The sequence below is a fragment of the Trachemys scripta genome, chromosome 2 (genome assembly GCF_013100865.1).
Source record: "Trachemys scripta elegans isolate TJP31775 chromosome 2, CAS_Tse_1.0, whole genome shotgun sequence".
NCBI lineage: Eukaryota > Metazoa > Chordata > Testudines > Emydidae > Trachemys > Trachemys scripta.
In genome coordinates this window covers 253,524,895-253,547,246 of record NC_048299.1, presented here as the reverse complement: position 1 = coordinate 253,547,246, position 22,352 = coordinate 253,524,895, and positions in this window count along the sequence as shown.

The following is a 22,352-nucleotide window of genomic DNA, read 5'->3' as shown; positions in this document are numbered from 1 at the left end:
AGTAAATGCTACATAAATTTTGTTTTCAGTCAGGGGAGTTTCCTGTTTGGTTTTCCTCTTAAGATTTTTTGTTTCATACTGATGGTCATATGGTAATAGATCTGTCTCAGGAATTCAAGGTTTTTATGCCACTACACTGTGTGGCCACTTGGAACTTCACAACAACAGTGAGGCTAAAATTCAGTTCCTCTTCCTACAGAAGTACATGCCCCTAGCATCTGAGCTGAATGAAAGTATGCACCAAGGTCCAGCTTCTCAAAGGTACTTTGGTCCCTAACTCCCACGGGGTTAGCAGTATCAGGCTGATGACACACTTAAGCAGTTCTAACTTAGTAGAACCAGATCATAGCTGAGCCTTTTATGGCTGTGCACCCTGTATAAAAGTCCCATTACAACTGCCTGCCCTCTGCTGGGGGGCTTCTAACAAAATGCTTTCTAATGGGGGCAGGAATGTTAGGGGAATGAGTGGAGCCGTGACTTTATATCTCACGCCAAGCCAAATGAGACGATGCTGTTCTTCTGAAAGGGTTTGGTGCACCTCCATGCATTCTATTCTACTTCTAAAGCAAGATACCCCCAGTGCTACCTCTGGGCTGGCACAGATTCACAATGCCTCCAACTCAAAGTTGTGCATACGAGGTATGAATTGAGCTGCTAGCATAGTCAAACACATCCTCACTGCTCTAGCAGATTTCTCCTTACATAAGAATGGTTGACACTGGCAGTATGCTTGGTTACTATCATAATCTATTGGTTGGGTTTGATTTTTCAGCAGTTAAAGGGCAGAGTTGGAACATGCAGTATTTAGGACTCTTGTAGGTTTTGTTTACTATCAATGACCCAGATTAAGCATAATTTTCTGAATAAGCAAAAGCAAAGTGAGAAGAAGCCACATGGTATTTAATCCATCTTTGATAAATTGTATGTTAACATCTTCACACCATTTCTGTGTATATACACAGACACACAGAGAACAGATAGAGGGATTCTTGTACTAAGAATATGAAGATAATCAGTAGCAGTGGTTGGAGAACTGCAACTGCATTTTAAAGAAAGTTTGCAGTAGGAAGATGAGAGCTTACATATAATAATGATACAATGAACTCATGACTAATAGCTAAGGGCCTGATTGACTCTTATTTATGTTAAGTTATGCCTTACTATGGATTAGATTGTAGGCCACAAGCCAGGAGTAAGAGGCAATGCATAGTTAGGTAGCCTTAACTAGAGGTGTCACTGTCCATACCATTTTATATACACTTATACGTACATAGATCTTTCAATTTATAATTTTACTCATGAGATTATTCACAAATATGCATGTTTACATGGTCAGGTCAAAAGTCAGTCCTGCAGCCCTTGAGAAAAGGGAATTCTTTTCAGGGATACATAGCACAAGCATGTAGGGACAAAATCAGAAAGGCTAAGACACAAAATGAGTTTTACCTAGCAAGGAACATAAAAGAATAAGAAGAAAAAGAGAAAGAATGGAGGTTGCTCATACCTCTGAAGTGTTCATAACTGTGTACAAAACATTATGATTATTTCAAGTTAACCTTGACTTAATACAGCTTTGAAACTTTACTATAAAGAAGAAAAATGCTGCTGCTTTCTCTTTATTTTTTAGTAGTTGACATTAACACAGTACTGTACTATATTTGCCTGTATTTGCTTTTTTGGGGGGGGGTCTCTGCTGCTTCCTTATTGTGTACTTCTGGTTCCAAATGACATGTGTGGTTGACTGGTCAATTCATTACTGTGTTCGTAACTGTGAGGTTCTACTCTAGCTATCTTGGAAAACAGGAAGAAAGAGTAACCTCCCTCTCCTCCCCAAGAATTATAGACCAGTCAGTCTAACTTCGATTCCTGGAAAGATACTAATAAACTATTAAACAATCAATTGGTAAGCACCTAGAGGATAATAGGATTATGAGGAATAGCCAGCATGAATTTGCAAAGAACAAATCATGCCAAACCAACCTAATTTCCTTCTTTGACAGGGTTATTGGCCTAGTAGATGTGGGGGAAAGCAGTAGACATGATATACCTTGATTTTAGCGAGACTTTTGACCAGATGTTCTCATAAGCAAACTAAAGAAATGCAGTTGAGATGAAATTACTATAAGGTGGATGCACAACTGAAAGCCTGCACTCAAAGAGTAGTTATCAATGGTGTACTGTTAAACTTGGGGAACATATCTAATGGGGTCCTACAGCAGTCAGTCCTGGGTCCAGTACTATTCAATATATTAATTGATGGGTTGGATAATGAAGTGGAGAGTATGATTGTAAAATTTGCAGATGACACCAAGCTGGGAAGGATTGAAAACATTTTGGAGGACAGGATTAGAATTCAAAAGGACCTTGACAAATTGGAGAAATGATCCGAAATCAACAAGATGAAATTCAATAAAGGCTAGTGCAAAGCACTACACTTAGGAAGGAAAATCAAATGCACAACTACAAAACAATGAGTAACTGCCTAGGTGGTAGTACTAATGAATAGGATCTGGGCATTACTATGGATCACACATTGGAATATGAAAAAAAAAAAACAAAGTGATGCTGTCAAGGCTGTATCCCCACTTTGAACTTTAGGGTAGAAATGTAGGGGCCTGCATGAAAACTTCTAAGCTTAACTACCAGCTTAGCCCTGGTCCGCTGCCACCATTCCCTCCCTGGGAACCCTTGAAAAACCTTCACCAATTCCCTGGTGAATACAGATCCAAACCCCTTGGATCTAAAACAAGTAGAAATTGACCATTCCCCTCCTTCCTCCCACCAACTCCTGGTGAATCAAGATCCAAACCCCTTGGATCTTAAAACAAGGAAAAATCAATCAGGTTCTTAAAAGAAGGCTTTTAATTAAAGAAAAAGGTAAAAATCATCTCTGTAAAATTAGTATGGAAATTAAACTTACAGGGTAATCAAACTTAAAGAGCTTAGAGGACTCCCCTCTAGTCTTAGATTTAAAGTACAGCAAACAAAGATAAACACTCTAGTAAAAGGTACATTTACAAGTTGAGAAAACAAAGGAAAACTAACACGCCTTGCCTGGCTATTTACTTACAAGTTTGAAATAGGAGAGACTTGTTTAGAAAGATGTGGAGAACCTGTATTGATGTCTGGTCCCTCTCAGTCCCGAGAGCGAACACACTCCCAAACAAAGAACACAAACAAAAGCCTTCCCTCCCCCAAGATTTGAAAGTATCTTGTCCCCTTATTGGTCCTTTAGGTCAGATGCCAGCCAGGTTACCTGAGCTTCTTAACTCTTTACAGGGAAAAGGATTTTGGAGTCTCTGGCCAGGAGGGATTTTATAGTACTGTACACAGGACAGCTGTTACCCTTCCCTTTATAGTTATGACGACCTTGACAAATTGGAGAAATGATCCGAAATCAACAAGATGAAATTCAATAAAGTCTAGTGCAAAGCACTACACTTAGGAAGGAAAATCAAATTCACAACTACAAAACAATGAGTAACTGCCTAGGTGGTAGTACTAATGAATAGGATCTGGGCATTACTGTGGATCACACATTGGAATATGAAAAAAACCAAAGTAATGCAGTTGCAAAAAAGGGCTTAAATCATTTTGGGATATAATAACAGAAGTGTCAGATGTAAGAAATGGGAGGTAATTGTCCTGCTCTGCGCAGCACTGGTGAGGCCTCAGCTGGAATACTGTGTCCAATTCTGGGCAACGCACTTTAAGAAAGATGTGAATAAATTGGGGAGAATCCATCTGAAAACAGTTTTTTTAAAAACAGTAACCTATGAGGAAAGGTTGAAAAAAAAAACTGGGCATGTTTAGTCTTGGAAAAAGAAGACTGAGGGGGAATCTGTTAAAAGTCTTCAAATATGTTAAGGTCTATACTAAAGAGGACTGTGGTCAATTGTTTTCCATATTGAATGAAGGTAGGACAAGAAGTAACGTGCTTAATCTGCAGCGAAGGCGATTTAGATGAGATATTAGGAAAACTTTCTAAATAAGGATAGATAAGGTCTAAAACAGGCTCTCAAGGGAGGTTGTGGAATCCCCATCACTGGAGGGTTTTTTTAAAAATCAGGTTGGAATAACACCTATCAGAAATGTTGTAGATTTACTTGGTCCTGATGACTTCGAGGTCCCTTCCAGCCCTACATATCTGTGATGATATGGTTCTATATTTTATGCATTTATCTCACCACCTTTCCCAAAATGGCTCATCCCTACTTTTGTTAATATTTTAAATCTAGCACTATATGTCCTGACGTAGCTATTCCAGATTGCTGAAAATTCAGACATAGCCCTGTCACAGATCTTACCTTTCCTGTGTTGAGATGCAGCTGTGCCTCAGTTTCCTCTCATCCTTGGATAGTTGGGCAATTTCATACAGTTTAGCCCTCTTAGTCACACCATAAAGGTTCCCCTTTCCAGAGTACTGAAAAGTCCAAGGCACAGTTCTCTGCCCTCTGCAGGCCACAATCCATTTCCTTCCATCCTCTGTGGAATCCCCAGCTTGTGACTCCCTAAACAAGAGTGAGTTCACACTAGGGCTCAAGACCCCACAGCTTCTTTTGTGCCAGGTCAAATAGTACTTCTGCTTTCATTACAAATCAAAATTGTCATCTCATTTGCTGGCTTACATGCTGTCTGCTACTGCACTGAATATTTACCCCTCCCTGTAGATCATTCCCCTGCTTCTTAAAGCCTACTTCACCTCTGTGTTTCTCAGGCTTCCTTCCATACCTTTTCAACAGAAAGAGCCATTCCAAGCCTTTCTCCCCATCTACATCCTGTGTAGCGAGACCCACAAGTCTGATTTCTTTCTATTTTGAGGGAAGGCTGTTCCTTATAGTCTTTGGCACTCTTTCTCAGCATGCCTTGTTGCAGCCTACGATTCCCAAGATGCTTCTGGGAAATACACCTTCCAGAATTTGCTTGTGCTATGTTTAACCAGGACCAAGGTATAGCATCCCTTGGAGACTCCTGTTACTGGCACACTAATTACAATCATTAAAAAGTACTGCTGTATGATACCCTTCACAGCACAGAAAATGTTAAGGTAAACATAAATTGCTGTGTAGGCCTGTCTTCTCATGAATAATGGGACATGGGTGAGGCCTCATTTCTTGAGAGACAGGATTAGGGAGGTAAATGGATCAGCAGACTGGAAACAGAATGTCTGTACTAGCTAAGAAGCTAAGATAAGGGGGAACACCCGGGGAACCATTCACAGTGGACAAGATGAGCCTGAAATATAAGATGAGGTAAAGAGTAAGTTGTGCATAGATAGTGAGTGCTGTACAGGGGTTAGTTCCTACAAAATGACCAAGCCAATCCCAAAATGTGACACATTAAATTGCATTTATTATACTTTGTGTAAATGCATATAAAGGAAGAGGTTTGCTGTGTAACAATGGATGTATGGTGTGTCCTTTACTCTCCCCCTCTACCCCTCAAGCTTTAGTTTGATCAACTTAGGGCTAGTTTACACTGGCAGCACTTTACCGTGGCTTGTGTGGCTTGTGCTCTAAAAACAAAACAAAACAAAACACCCCCACAAGGGGCATAGCTCCCAGCACTGGTGCACTGTCTACACTTGCGCTTTACAGTGCTGTAACTTGCTGCGCGGGGGGGGGGGGGGGTGTTTTTTCACACCTCTGAGCGAGAAAGTTGCAGTGCTGTAAATTGCCAGTGTAGACAAGACTTCAGAGTAGCTTTGCTGGATGCCGAATAAAGGAACCTAAGTGATAAGGCTAGAGTTGAACTAAGTTCATGGTGAACCAAGTAGAAAAAGTCTCAGGGGAACCCCAACATAATAGTGCCATGACTCTGATCCGCTCATGTGGAGTGGGTAATATTTACATTCCTTAGTTTACAGGTTGCAACCTAGCATTAGGGGAAATGGAACTGGAAGGATGTAAGGGTTTAAATATGAGGAAGTTAATATCACACTGGAAAAGTGGGTTAAATCTAAGGGTGGACGCTATGTATCCTAGAAAAGTATAAGGAGGAAGCTGGGACCAGGTCAAACAGGAACTCCAGAGAGTGGTATTAAATAATAATAATAATTTTAAAAAATGCTTGGCAGAGCAGGGTAGAGGTCCATTAAATCCCATAAATAAACAAATTATTGACAGAGCGCAGAAAAGGTCTGTTAAATGCCACTGAAATTTTCAAAAACTAGGACCCACTGGCATCCATGCAAAAATAATTGTACCTAGAATTATTTACCCTAAGGCAAAGAAAGACCAGATCTAGGCAGCAGTTTTACAAGGATTATTTCTGGTGGTTAAAACTTTACAAATGAAATGTGCCACCTGGAGGGATAAATGCAAAAAAGCATCAAGAGAAATCACAATTGTAGAGGAGAAAACAAACTAAATGGAAAAGATAACAGAAAGGTCAGGCCGAACACAATGTCTGTTACGTATTTGTATAAATCCAAACTAAAATACAGCTGTCCTTCAAGGACTGTATTTAGTGAGTACAGATTTCCAGACAAAGTGTATTAAGTTTTTTTTTTAAAGTGCAAAAAAAAAAAAAAAAAAGAAGATAAAAATAAGCTTAGAGCCTCCAAAAAAAGTCAGCTAAAAATAAGTTACTCTGAGAAATACAATAGAGTTATGGTCCCAGGATTTAGTAGCTACTAAGGACTTTGGAAGTGTCTTATTAAACAATAACAAATGGAGGTGAGTATTTAAGAAAAGGTGTGCAGTTAAAAGGAGCTTTTGCACAAGTTAACACTGCAGAGCTCAGAGGGGATTAAATTCTTGGGTGCAGTGGAAGTAATAAAGTAATTAGAGAGAACTTCAGGGTATTTAAAACAAAACAATGCTTGGTTTGGTAATTAAACTTCGTTATGACAGTATGACTTAATGCATTCATGCCTGTTAAAATCCTTAGTGAGCAAACAAATTTTGCAAAGGGGAGGCAGGTGGGGACAAATACCACTGGTATGTTTTCCTGCCTGCCCCCAGAAGCCTTTACAGCCATTCTGAAGGAAATGGGCCCTTCCTAGTAAATATGTCTATAAATGATCAATTTTGCTGGTTGCTGCAGGTACAAAGACAATCTAATTTAAATTAGGGCTGTCAAGCAATTAACAAAATTAATCACACAATTAATCACACTGTTAATAATATAATACCATTTATTTAAATAGTTTTGGATATTTTCCACATTTTCAAACATATTGATTTCAATTACAACACATAATAGAAAGTGTACAGTGCTCACTTTATTTTTATTATAAATATTTGCACTGTAAAATACAAAGGAAATAGTCTTTTTCAATTCACCTAATACAAGTACTGAAGTGCAATCTCTATCATGAAAGTTGAACTTACAAGTGTAGAATTATATACAAAAAATCACTGCACTCAAAAATAAAACAATGTAAAACTTTAGAGCCTACAAATTCACTCAGTCCTACTTCTTGTTCAGCCAATGGCTCAGACAAACAAGTTTGTTTAAATTTGCCGGCAATAATGCTTCCCGCTTCTTGTTTACAATGTCACCTGAAAGTGAGAACTGGCATTCACATGGCACTGTTGTAGCCAGTGTTGCAAGATATTTATGTGCCACATGCACTAAAGATTCATGTGTCCCTTCATGCTCCAACCACCATTCCAGTGGACATGTGTACATGCTGATAACGGATTCTACTCGATAACCATCCAAACCAGTGCAGACCAACGCATATTTATTTTCATAATCTGATTCAGGTGCCACCAGCACAAAGGTTGATTTTCCTTTTTGGTGGTTCAGGTTCTGTAGTTTCTGCATCAGAGTGTTGCTCTTTTAGGACTTCTGAAAGTATGCTGTACATCTCATCCCTCTCAGATTTTTGAAGGCACTTCAGATTCTTAAATCTTGGGATAAGTGATGTAGCTATCTTTAAAAATCTCGCATTGGTACCTTCTTTGTGTTTTGTCAAATCTGCAGTGAAAGTGTTCTTAAAACGAACAACATGTGCTGGGTCATCATCCGAGACTGCTATAACATGAAATATATGGCAGAATGCGAGTAAAACAGAGTAGAAGACATACAATTCTCCCCCAAGGAGTTCAGTCACAAATTTAATGCATGCATTATTTTTTTAAATGCCAGCTACAAAAGTGCCATGCAAACACCTTTTCTCACTGTTAAGTGACATTGTAAATAAGAAGCTGGCAGCATTATTGCCCGCAAACCCGACTTACGCAAATCCGCACTTATGGAAAAAGTTCCATAAGCTAGAAATAGGAGGGTTTTTTTTGTTTTCACGTAATGGTTGGGTATATGTTTCCGACTTGCGCAAAATTCGAGTTACGCAAGGCATTCCAGAACAGAACGCTTGTGTAAGTTAGGGAACGTCTGTATCCAGTCTGTTCAATCAGAAAGAAAGGCAGGTGATTACTGCACAACATTTTCCATTCATATATTAATTACATTTTTTAGAACTAGTGAGGGGAAATTTTATTTTCCCCCCCTTTTTTGAAATTCTAAATTTCAGCAGTTTGATTTCCCTTCTTCTCCAGCTTGACAGCCTTTTGACAAACAAGGGGGGGATTTTTTAAAAATCATTTTCCAATTTTTTTTAATTCAAATCTTAGCAAAATAAAAAATCTGTCTTGCTCCATTAAATCTATTAAGAGTTAGATGCTGCTATTAGATATAGCTGAGAATCTAGGAAGGCATATAGCTATGGAACTGGAAAGGAAGAAATCTTCCCTGAGTTTCCTGCTTGTGCACTGGGTGATGTGATGGGTAGATTAATGTACTACACCTCCTTTGCAGGGTATAACATACTCCCTTGCACCCTGCAAGCACCAATGGCTGGCACATAGAGGTGGGAGAGACGGGGAGGCAGCACATAGCCATGGTGGGGCAGTGTCAGACATGCAACCCCTGATCTACCTATTGCCCCTCTGTATTGCAATCTGGTTATGTCCTATGGAGCTGTTTTGGAGACCAAGGAACAAACGAACAATAAATGAATTTGGTTCAGTTGTTTCCACATCCCGTTTTTGTCCAATCTCCATGAATAGTACAGGAATTACTGTCAGGAATATTTACTAAAACAGTGAATTTTCAGTAAATGTTGTAGAATATTCACAGAAAGAAAATTCTGTAATAGTGACTAATTGTAATGGAAATCTGATTCTAAGAGTAACTCTCATCCAGTTGGGAAACAGAAACATTCCATGTAACCTATGTTGTCAGTCAAAGCAGCTAGAAATTGAAACATTTGCAAAGCCTTGCTTATGAACAAATTACATACTAAAGACTATTCATAGAAATTATTCAGTTAATGATTTAAAATAAATAGGAGAACAGTTATTAATCCGGACAAGTCACAGAGGACAGACACATTTTGACCAATAAATGACTGGTTATGAATTATTCCTTCAACTCTACTCAGATTCACAGATTCAGATTTCACAGCCAGACGGGAGCATTATGATTACCTAGTCTGACCTGTATAACACAGGCCATAAAACTTCTTCAAAATAATTCCTGGAACCATATCTTTTAGAAAAAAACATCCAGTCTTGATGATATCTGAAAGCTAATTTTACTTGTCATATATACATTCACAGCTCAGCAGATAGCTTTCTTAAATGTTTGTTTCTAGGTCTCTCCTGGCAAGGCTGAAATTAAGTCTTTTTAGAGTTAGAGGGTCTAAGGACATGTGTACATTGGGCAGTTAGTGTGGCTAGGGTGTGAATTTAAAGCCCTCTAGCAACTCTGCACTGACTCCCTGTGTGGAAATGCTCACTTTTCATTAAGGGTATGTTTACATAGAAAAAACAAACAAACAAACAAAAACAACACAGCAGTGAGTTTCAGATCCTGGATCTGATGACTTGGGCTTGCCTTACAAAGCTAAAAATAGCAGTGTAGACATTCAGGTTCCGATATGAGCCTGGGCCTTTAGACCTCCCCTCCTTTCTGGGTTTCAGAGCTCAGGCTCCAGCCTGAGCCTGAACATCTACATGCGTAGTGTAACTTAGGTCAATTTACTCTAGTAGTGTAGACAAGGCCTAGAATGTCCACATGGGGAGTTAGTGAGTTCTAGATAGTTCAGGCTTTTTGTAGACAAACCCTTAGTCTGCTTTCACATACGTGGGTTTTACGCTGGTATAACAATTGAATTTAATAGTTTAACTCTATTGAATTTAATGGCGTTACTCCTGGTTCACAGTGGTGCAAATGACAGCAGAATCAAATCCATGTCATCCTGTACAAGGGACAGCCTCATAGTGCTGAGAGTAGCAGATGCTGGTTTTCTGAATGTTAATTATTGGTTTCCATCTTTTACTTTTCACCAAATAGTTAGAGGTTTTAGTGTCACTGCTATCCATCTGAAGCATCACATTGACTTAATGTCAATCAACGAAGTATTAAACCAGTAAAATATTTGTCTCAATAGACAGAGCCAAAATGTTCCCAGAGATTTATAGGGTTCTGTGGTAGGGCGGACTTGGTCCAGAGGACCCCTGATGGAGGCCTCACAGCCCTGCATCACCCAGTTCCAGAGTAAAGGAGCAAGAAGTCCTCCAGGGCCTAGAGTGGCTGCAGAAGAGAGGCCAATTAGAGGGGCTTTTGGACCAACCAATAAGGGGCCAGAAGGACCAGATAAAAGGCAAGCAGCAGAGCAGAGCCTTCAATTGCTGTGTGGAGCTCAATGAGGGAGTGAAGACTGGGTGACTGGCTGACTGGCAGAGCTGCAGTACCATGGACAGCTCAGTGCAGACAGGACTGAAACACCCAGGGCAGGCTACTGAAGACTGGGTGCCTGGCTGGAAGGAAGAGCAACGGGACCAGCGTTTGGTCAGTGTGGGCATGCTGAAGTCCAGGGGGACTGAGCACAGAATCTGGCCATGCCAACAATGGTACTGAGTTGGGCCCTGCTGGTCTGGTTGAAGACTGAGACCAGGGTGGCCTGCTGAAACACCACCAGCTGTGGGTATTAAGATGGACCCCAGTTGGGTAGTTGAAGAAGGCAGTGCCACTGGGAGAAGGCTTAGAGCTATGGCCCCACACAGGGATGAGATAAGAACTTGGATTGTATACCCCAGAAGCGGAGCGGAGGTGGGGGGGGGACAGTGTATGCAGCTCAGCCGGAGGGATGAGTTGCTGAAGACCACCAGGAGAACCATCAGCTGGCAGGTGCTTGCGAGAGGCGGGTGCTAATCCGATATAAGAATTAAAACTAAAATCAGACTCACACCCAACCAACCACAGGAGGCTGCCCATGAGAGGCAAGTGCTGTCCCAAAAAAGACTGATTGCAGGTATATCAGCCAGAGAAAAGGGGGTGCTCATGAGAGGTGGGTGCTGACCCCATTAGAGGCGCAAACACTGTGTATTGTAAAATATTAAGGAGGTTAGGAATCCCCAAACCGGATCCAATTCACACATGATTCTGGCCTTTCTGGGGCAAGTTATAATTGATCAGCCTACAAAAATATATGAATCCTCTAGAGTGACATAACTGTCACTCATTCCCGGGAACTTGGTCTCATCACTAAATGTTCTGATTGATCAGTGACGTTTTAAAATCATCCCATTTGTTGCCAATATTCCACACTAAATCTGTGTGCAGAATGAGTGAGGTTAAAGCAGAATTGTTTAAGAGTTTTTCCTTTGTGAATCAGAATAAGTCTGTTAAATCTGACTCTAACATCTAAAGCTAAAATTTCTAAATGGAACACTCCTTCTGGCCTTTCTGCAACATCTACCAAATGCCAAAACCAAGCCTATGGAGGATTAGACAATATCACACTTAAAAAAAAGTTACTTCTGCTTTGATTGATATTCCTGGTTCTATTTAACTGTAGGAAACATTATTCAAACCAATAAAATCCTTTTTTGACTGAATGAACCTCTGTATTCACACTTTACATGCTACTGTAAAAATCTCTGTACAAAATATGCCTTGTTAAGTATCATTTGAAAACTTGTACCTCACTGGTCAATAATATGGTGAAATAAATATGTGTGGCAACGTTATAATGTAAAGTTATGAAAATACACTGAAATTGTTACTGAAATAAGTTTACCAGACAAGTCTGGGGAGGAGGTAAACCTATTCCTCAAATACAAAGGACAATATAACACCCTTAGCCAGGTGTCATCAAAGTTGTTTGGCAGTTAGAGATCAAGTGGCCACTCTTTGTCAAAGGGGGAGCAGGAACAGATTGAAATGTATTTATCTGAGTTACGTCTAGATACAGTTCCTTCCCACTGTGAGGATGGAGACATGGACTCTCATGGTGTAAGTGGTTCCATGTTAATGCTTGCTAAAGGGTAACTGGACTATAAAAGTGCCAGGCAAAAACACCCAAGATACTCTGTCTTTCTCTCCCTTTTACCTAAGAAGACATAGGAACCAGCCTTTGAACTTCAGGAGTGATCCTGACATGAAAATTTGATCAGCAATTTTGTTGGGAACCCATGGTAAGGATTTTTACTTGAACCAAGTCTAGTTTGTTTCTACCAGGAAACATTTTATCTTTAATTCTCTTATAACCATTTCTCACTTTAATGCCTTATACTTGTACTCACTTAATGTCTTTGTAGTTAAAGAAACTTGTTTTATTCTTTAATCATAATGACAGTGTTGTGTTTAAAGTGAACCGTGTAGGTAACTACAGTGAACAAACTATTGAATATTGACCCTTTTAAGGGGAAATGGGCCTCTAATATCGGAAGTGTCCAGAAGAAGGATGGACAGTGCAGAAAAACATTTTTGGGACTGGGAGTGTGTTGGGGTTAGCCTGCAAGTGGTAAACAAGGCTGGTGGAAGCCAGAATGAGGCTGCGTGTCACTGATAGGCTGCAGATACACACACTCACGGTGTGAGCTGCATGGTGTTTGCTGCTGTAGCTCCCAATCTCAAAAAACAGCGAAAGCATTGTGAGGCACCCAACATTGCAGGACAGGTGATAATACCCCCCTCACTAGTCTCAATTGCACTTCAAGAATGTGACACCCTTAAAATTGAATAAAAAGTAAATATGACCACCATTCAAGCAATATTAAAAGAGTGAATAATAGGGAGAGTTTCAGAACTTTGAAAAACAACATGATTCCTGAGACACACTCCTAGTACAATCTTACCACTTCTACGGTTACCTTCCCATATTCATTCATTCATTTGTCATAGCCACAAGTGATTGCTGACGCAGTTGGATAGAACAGAATGTGACAATTTCTTAATGTATGGTGTGGATTTTTTTGGCAGGGAGTCCATTATAGCTGTGCTTGTCAAACAGTCTTCCATTTTACTGTGCAGCAAAGACAAGAGACAGAATTGTCTCTGCCTTGAGATAACCCCATTGGTAATTGAATTAAGTGACTAACTCAATCTCAATAATTTTCATATTATAATTAAAATACACATTTTTGCACACAAAGTTTGCATTCAATAATAGATTCCCCCCCACACCTTTAGCAAGCTAAATTGGTACATTATGACTAAAAAACCAAGATTATGAATACAGATATTTTGCTGCAGCATTTTACTATATTTTTCTCTATATAAATTTTGATGTAAAGTTTGAAAAAACATAATTTGGTAATTTCTACAGTTATTCCCAACTTTTAATGGCTCAGTACAATATGCCATGTCCATAGGCTCACGGGGTAATCATTTGAGTGGCCTATACCAATCTCTTTAGATTTTGGATGCACTTTTTTCCAATTAGAGAAAGAAACCATACCACTTTGCTTATTCCTATAACTACACTATAAGCTAGTGGTCTGATTCCCCTGCTCATGTGCTAGCTCTCATTGGGCTAACAGGAGTACAAAGAGCAACATAGCTGTGGTAGCACAGGTAGCCATATTGGAGGCATGGCTGAGCTCTGCTGAGCACATACCCACCGCTACCAGTGCTCCTGTGGATACACTGCTTTTTATATTCACACTAGCTCAATGAGAGCTAGCATCAGTATGTTTACATGAGCAGGGAAATCACACCCTTACCTTGTAGTGCAGACAATTTGTTGAAATTGTACATTTACTGTCTTCCATTCTAAGGTACCATAAAGATCTTTGTGAAGAAGTATTTATAGTGTTATATTGTTCACCTCATAGTTCAAACAAAACTCAGAGGATTGTCAACTGGATAATAAATCAAAGCGTAACATGTCACAAAAATGAAGTGCACAGCTATAAAACTACAGAAACAATATTCCTTTGACAAATGCCTTCCATGGTATTCAGGCAAGTTCTCTTTGAAAGCTGCACAATTTCCATTTCCTTCTATCTATTAATTATTATTTGAATTACAGTAGCATGTAGAAGCCCCAAAAAAACCTTGCAGCCCTATTCTGTTAAGCACTGTACAAAAAGTCTGTGAAAGATAATCACTGCTCCACAGAGCTAATACTCTAGATAGACAAGACAAACAAAAGGTAGAAGAAAGGAAGTATTGTCCCCAGTTTACAGATGAGAAACTGAGGCATTGAGAGATATTAGTTTATTTGTTCTAGTATGTTCATGAGAACCAAACCACTATGTTAACTAGGGTGACCAGATAGTAAGTGTGAAAAATCGGGACAGGGGTAGGGGGTAATAGGAGCCTATGTAAGAAAAAGCCCCAAATATTGGGAATGTCCCTATAAAATCGGGACATCTGGTCACCCTAGTGTTAATTGGAAACAAATTAGTTTAATCTATCCAAAGTGCAGGGCAGAATTTACAAATTGCTGTGTCTGGAAAGTTTAACATCGCTTCCCAGGTCTTTTAATGTATATATGAACAAACAACACCTGAAATTCAATAAACTGAACAAATACATGGGCAAAAATATTTAAAAACTCTGGCAGATGGAGGTACTAGTTGATTTGTAATGATATGGTCAGAATAACAGTGGATAATTTGAATATTTAATCAACAATCATATTGTATTGTCAGCCACTGTAGTTACAAAATGAGCCCAATTACCTCCGGAACCACTTTATCTGTGGGTTATAACTCTGGTCAGGACCCTTTGTCTGTCTTGTTTTTGTTTAGTCTTTTTAGATGGTAAAATGTTTGGGGTCAGAGACAGTCCCATTTTTGTGCTTGTACAGTTCCTAGTCCATTGTGATTGCTACTGGCAAGCAAAAAATGTAGTAGTGCCGTGCACCTTTCTAGAAGCCTGATTGCAGTGGTAAATGCCATTTTTATGAGGCAAAGTTAATGTTTAAAAGGAAACAAAGGCTATTTCTATTAGCTCTTTGTTGTGTAGTGTTTATTCAATCTAAAATAAGTCCTTAAAACTTAACAGTGTGGTCACTATTGGGGGCAGTTCTTCAGCTGGAATAAATTCTCATAACTATGTCCCCTAGGCCTTACCCCTAGTGCGTGGAAGAATGTCACTACCTTTATTTTTCTCTGAAGGGGAGACATTATAAAACTCACTTTAATGATGTCCAGCAATAGATTGCAGCACCTCAGAGAAACTGTAATAATCCATTGTAAAGAGTGTCCCAGTTAATCACAATAATTGTTCTCAACAAATCAGTAGAGGCTGAGCTCCAGATGATAGGACAGATGTGAGGAAGTTCCAAGCTGTTCTTGGTAGTGGAAAATATATAGAAAGAACTGAAAATTTCAATGATAGTAAGCATGATTGTCCTTTAGATGGTTGTGATGATTTTCCTCAATGCTTACACCAGGGGAAAGCAGTTGAGAATTTCCCAGATTATACTCTGTGGATTAATAGTAATATAGTACTTATGATTATTATTTATTGGTATTGCAGTAAAAACTTGGAACCCCAGACACGGGCCAGGATCTTACTGCGCTAGGTGCTGTATGGTGAACAAAAAGTCTGTACCCCAAAAAGCAGCACTCATATCACCTTTCATAATGTAGATCCTTCACACAGCTTTACATTCACTGTATGTTTAATGAAACTAGCTTATTGTATTAATGTGTTGGCCAATATCTACCGATAGTACTCATTAAGCAGAACTAGGGAGCCAGGGATCAATTCCAATCACAGTAAGAAGTTATTTATTTATTTGGAAATCTATGAAAATATATCTAGACTTGGCTGAGAAAAAGAAATGACACTAAATACTGTAAATAAACCAAACAAAAGTCAGCTATTATTTATGGGGCAAATTCTGCCTGGTCATAGGCGTGGAGTAGAAGAAAGGCATAAGAACATCTCCTCCTCTAGTGCAGCCCATGTAAGGGTTAGAAACAAAAAAAGAGGATGGCCAGATTATTAGTTGCAACCTCTGCTCTTGGAGTGCAGTGGCTGCTCTGTCCCTGTTTGCCCAGAGTGTATGAGGACAGGAAAGAGCTGGAGTCCTAGCTCTAACCCTCCTAAGCATCAGACAGAAGTCGGCCATCCTCATGGGGAATAAGATAAAGCTCAGAAAGGTGAATTCACTGAGCTCCCTCTGGATTGGTGTGATCCAAACACAGGGCTGTGCCAGAATGGCATAATGTAGCTGTATGTCAGTAAAATGAAAACATTCACTATGGCTCACTTGGCTTTGACGTTCACAAAACTAACTTGAGGGATAATAAGTAGGTTCAGTATGTTTATGATTTAATCTGTTGCCATCAAGAAGCACACATAAGGTTGTTATTTTTGTACCAGTCATGAAGTTACAGATACCAATGTTGACAATGCCGGACATTGCCAACTCTTCATTTTGGTAAAGTTACTTTTCTGCAAAGGTAACAAATTTAATTGACATCTAGGGCAAATTGGGCTACATCCACAAAGAGCTGTAGGTTCCTAAACACCTCTTTGAATGGCCAAGTCCAAAGTTTAGATCCTTAAAAGCCCTGCTCAGCTGCTACCTAGAATTATAGGGTTAGAAGGGACTGCAAGGATCATCTAGTCTAACCCACTTCCAAGATGCAGGATACCAAACCCTATGGGCTCCAAAAGTCCCCAGAGACCTAAAGTTTCCACTGATAAAAAGTCCCTTAGGTACCTAAAATTGCTGATGAGCATGCATATAGCCACCCCAGTCTTGATGCCTAGTTCGTTCTTAAGTCTTAGCAAGATCCTCTAACTAGTCATTCCCCTGCCAATGGGGCCCACAGGGCATGTGAGACTGACTGCATGAGACTGAGTGTAATCTGGTGCTTAGACACCCATGTAGGATGTGGGAGACGCATGTTCCAGTCTATGCGCCAATGACATTATTTATACAAACAGTTTTAAAAGCCCCAGCACCGCTCCAGAATAGCCCATTTTCTAGTTCTTGGGTCACTCTCCTCTGAGGTGGTAGATTTGAGCCTCAGTCTTCCACATCCTGGGTGAGTGCTTTGACCACTGGACTAAAGGTTGTGAGACTCCTGCCATTTTTTCTTTTTGTGGAAAAAGTGCTTATATGCCTAATTCTGAGATGGTTCATGACTGTGACTCCCAAGAGGAGACGCAGATGGAGGCACCTAACTCCCTTTAATTGGGGAGGCTTACACCACACCTCTGTCCTCAGAACTTCCTACTGACTATCTCCCTACTCAGATTGCTGGCTTTTGTACATCTGTTCTTAGGGGCCTGACTCTCCCTAAGCATTGTACAGGGAGCCTGGGCACCTAATTCAGGGCTGTGAATTTCATCATGGCAGCTCAAGTTAGACACTGCAAAGCTGAGTCTATGTCCCCTTTGTGGATCTAACCCGTTCTACTCTCAATTTCACCTGTGTAAATGTCTCTGGGTTAGATCTGGGAAATATTTGCACTGCAGCTGCCCATGCTTTATATGTGGACAAATGAGGCAATTGATTCTCAAGGGCTGACGATCTGGTGGCTTTCACAGGCAAGAAAATTCATACAAAGTGTCAAAACAAATGATATTCTAGTTAAACGTTAAAGGGTAATGTATACATTAAGTTGCTGGTGATGACTGTGTTAGATGCCAATAGTGACAAAAAGTTCCTATTAGATAAATGGTAATGCCTGTAAATAACATTATCATGTAGTACAGTATATGGATAATGTTAATCATTGCATTGTAAGTCATGCTTTAAAGAATCATAAGAAATCATTCTCTGTCAGAGCAATGGGTTGTTGCAGCCTTAAGGCTTCAGATATAATTTTATTAAAGCAAAGGAAACACACTGTTCTTAATATGATTCAAACAGAAGAAGTCAGTTTTGTATTACGTTGCTGCAAGGAAGCCAGACCAGTTTATTGTTTACATGTTAATATCATCAAGATTGGAGGAAAACCACTAAAATTGCATGGCAGTCAGCCTATTTTGGCAAATAGCAGGGTGAAAGTCTCTTCAGTATTGCTCCTGCTGTCATGCTGAATGGTTTGGCTACAGGACTGACACTGTAATCCAATGTAGTTGATGAGAATGTGACAGTGGTAGCCAAGGTGTATCCCCAGAGAAGAGAAAATATTTTTTATAGTGCCTTCCATGTTTAAGGTATCCCCATGCAATTAATTAGATACTGGTTCTAAAGTTACTCTGTAGGCAATCAGGCAACAATTATTTAAGAATTTAAGATAGTTTAAACTATCAAGTCTAAAGGGTCGGTATCTGGCACCCTTATTTATCATGAGTATTGCTTCACTCCTTAACTAGACTCATTGACCTAGATAGTAACTGTTGGGATTTGAGCACTTTCAAAAATTATTCCACTTATTTATAGAAAAATAAAAATATAAAAATGAAAAAAAAAACTTTTTTAAACAGTACATTTTGAAACATTTTCTTAAAAAAACTCAAACAATTCACCTCTGCCAGGATATTTCATCAAAATTGATACAGATTTTACCCAAAAAATCAGTTTAGTCAAAATGGCATGTTCTGATGGAAAACTGTTTTGACAAAAACATTTCAACCAGCTCTGCTGCTCAGTGCTTGAGTGTCATTAGAGTGGAAAAACAAACTTCAGACGGCAAGACCTGATTGGATTGGACGGAAACAACAAAACTCACTGAAAGGGCGTGGGGGGAAGGGAATAGCCTAATGCTGGAGGTAGCAGAGTGGGTTGTTCATCTGTTTGGCTACCACAGGTTAGAAGTCGAGGAACAGTCAGATGGCATAGTATCTGAGAGTGGAGGACATGGAGATGAGACTGCCTTAATTAAACTTCCACTAAGTTCAGAAAAGTTTACTTTGGTTTGCTATTAGGACTAATATGACAAGGTGCAATCTCTTTAGGAATAATGTAGGGGACCCAGCTTTCTGAACCATCTTGGAATCAATAATTAAAATTTAATAGCCTAGGCACAACTCATTAGAACATTGTAAAATGATTATATTGTCATGTACTCTTACCGAAATTGGCTATTCAGGAGCTTGGAGAATTGATTATAATACTGATGAAATTATCATACACTAATCAAAATCTTTTAAAATGCTAATAAAAATTCCACAGAGAAATTAACCAGGGGTTAAGCAACCTGATTTAGGATTAGAGATGGTTAAACTTGGCTTCAACGGGAGATAAGGAGTGTCAGCATCTCATGGGATCAAGTACTAAAGCAACACAAGAAGCAAGATGAGCACACAGAGTTCTTAATCTCTTTAGGAGAATGCAGCACACTCCCCCACTTGACATATGTCAAGACTGATGGAAGTCCCAAATGGATCCCCCATTGTTGTCACCCTTCTTCCAAGTGCCAGTGGCAGAAACAAGGACTCAGTTCAATCTGTCTAGGGATCTTCCCTAAAAGAAATGAAACTATGGCTGAAGTCCAGTTGGGAGCACAGATTGCTGCACTGGGCAGTACAGCATGGGGAGAAGGTGACCAACCCTCTGTGGAGAAAGAAGTGGTTCAGGACTATTTAGAAAAACTGGACGTGCACAAGTCCATGGGGCCGGATGCGCTGCATCCGAGGGTGCTAAAAGAGTTGGCGGGTGAGATTGCAGAGCCATTAGCCATTATTTTTGAAAACGCATGGCGATCGGGGGAGGTCCCAGATGACTGGAAAAAGGCTAATGTAGTGCCCATCTTTAAAAAAGGGAAGAAGGAGGATCCGGGGAACTACAGGCCAGTCAGCCTCACCTCAGTCCCTGGAAAAATCATGGAGCAGGTCCTCAAGGAATCAATTATGAAACATTTAGAGGAGAGGAAAGTGATCAGGAACAGTCAGCATGGATTCACGAAGGGGAAGTCGTGCCTGACTAACCTAATTGCCTTCTATGATGAGATAACTGGCTCTGTGGATGAGGGGAAAGCAGTGGATGTGTTATTTCTTGAGTTTAGCAAAGCTTTTGATACGGTCTCCGACAGTATTCTTGCCACCAAGTTAAAGAAGTATGGGCTGGATGAATGGACTGTAAGGTGGATAGAAAGCTGGCTAGATCGTCGGGCTCAACGGGTAGTGATCAATGGCTCCATGTCTAGTTGGCAGCCGGTTTCAAGTGGAGTGCCCCAAGGGTCGGTCCTGGGGCCGGTTTTGTTTAATATCTTTATTAATGATCTGGAGGATGGTGTGGACTGCACTCTCAGCAAGTTTGCAGATGACACTAAACTAGGAGGCGTGGTAGATACACTAGAGGGTAGGGATCGGATACAGAGGGACCTAGACAAATTAGAGGATTGGGCAGAAAAAAACCTGATGAGGTTCAACAAGGACAAGTGCAGAGTCCTGCACTTAGGACGGAAGAATCCCATGCACTGCTACAGACTAGGGACCGAATGGCTAGATAGCAGTTCTGCAGAAAAGGACCTAGGGGTCACAGTGGACGAGAAGCTGGATATGAGTCAACAGTGTGCTCTTGTTGCCAAGAAGGCTAACGGCATTTTGGGCTGTATAAGTAGGGGCATTGCCAGCAGATCGAGGAACGTGATCGTTCCCCTTTATTCGACATTGGTGAGGCCTCATCTGGAATACTGTGTCCAGTTTTGGGCCCCACACTACAAGAAGGATGTGGAAAAATTGGAAAGAGTCCAGCGGAGGGCAACAAAAATGATTAGGGGTCTGGAGCACATGACTTATGAGGAGAGGCTGAGAGAACTGGGATTGTTTAGTCTCCAGAAGAGAAGAATGAGGGGGGATTTGATAGCAGCCTTCAACTACCTGAAGGGGGGTTCCAAAGAGGATGGAGCTCGGCTGTTCTCAGTGGTGGCAGATGACAGAACAAGGAGCAATGGTCTCAAGTTGCAGTGGGGGAGGTCCAGGTTGGATATCAGGAAAAACTATTTCACTAGGAGGGTGGTGAAACACTGGAATGCGTTACCTAGGGAGGTGGTGGAGTCTCCTTCCTTGGAGGTTTTTAAGGCCCGGCTTGACAAAGCCCTGGCTGGGATGATTTAGCTGGGAATTGGTCCTGCTTTGAGCAGGGGGTTGGACTAGATGACCTCTTGAGGTCCCTTCCAACTCTGATATTCTATGATTCTATGATTCTATGATTCCTCACCAAGAGCTATACTCCTATTTCTGGCTCTGCGATATTACAATAAAACCTCCCTGGTCACCTTTACAGATGGTTCTTCTGAGCAAGGATTTGGGATTATTGGGAGCACAGATCCACAAATACTTATTATTTGGGAGCAAAGGGAAAAACAAAGAAAAGAAACATGGCACACATATCAATATGTCTACAGTTTGATCAATCCCACAATTCATTGTCTGGCTCCTTGAGGTCCAGAATTAGTCATAACATAATTCTCATCCACTTTAAACTTCACTCATAGATCCAGTTATTCAGTGGTAGTCAGGGATATTAGGTATTAGTTCTCCTCTCCCTGTCTACTACTATCTAGAGAAGTCAACACCACCCGGTGTCACTCTGGTGTGCAGCTACTGGGTTTAATTCCATGACATCATCTCTGTCACTGCTGGTCTGGTGCTGTTGTGAAGTTCAGCTCTGTACCACTGCCATCTAGTGGGCCACTATAAAGTTAGTTCTGAGCTTGTGTGGGCCCCAGTGGGAAGGGAAAGAATGGCAGTGGCATCCACAGGGAGGGAAGCATATGGGGAGCAGAGACTCAAGAATGGGGTTTTATATAAAAGACTGTGACAGGGTTTACTCGCCACTCTAGTGCCTCTTGCCAGCTGTCATGGAACTTAGCTCTGCTCACTCTCCTCTTGTGGTGCCCCATCACCATCACTTTTGTTCCAGGAACTGCACCACTCCCAGGACAGTGGCATCCTCTTCAGTGACACTGCCTTCCAGTTGTGCCTACTCTGTGCTCCCCACTTCCGGGAGACCTGCAATCTCTATCCAGTCACTTCTTCAGTAGCAACTGCAGTCCATTGTCCTGGGGCCACTTCCCATGAGCCTAAAGAACCCTCTTCTGCCCTTACATCTGGGCCTCAGCCTGCAGGCCCTAGAAGCCAGTCAGGAGCTATCGCTAGCTCCTCTGATTCCTGCTTGCAGCACTGCTCTGTCCCAAGTGCTGGCAATCCTTCCATCTGCTATGAACCTGGTCTTCTCCCCTCAAGCTCCGGTC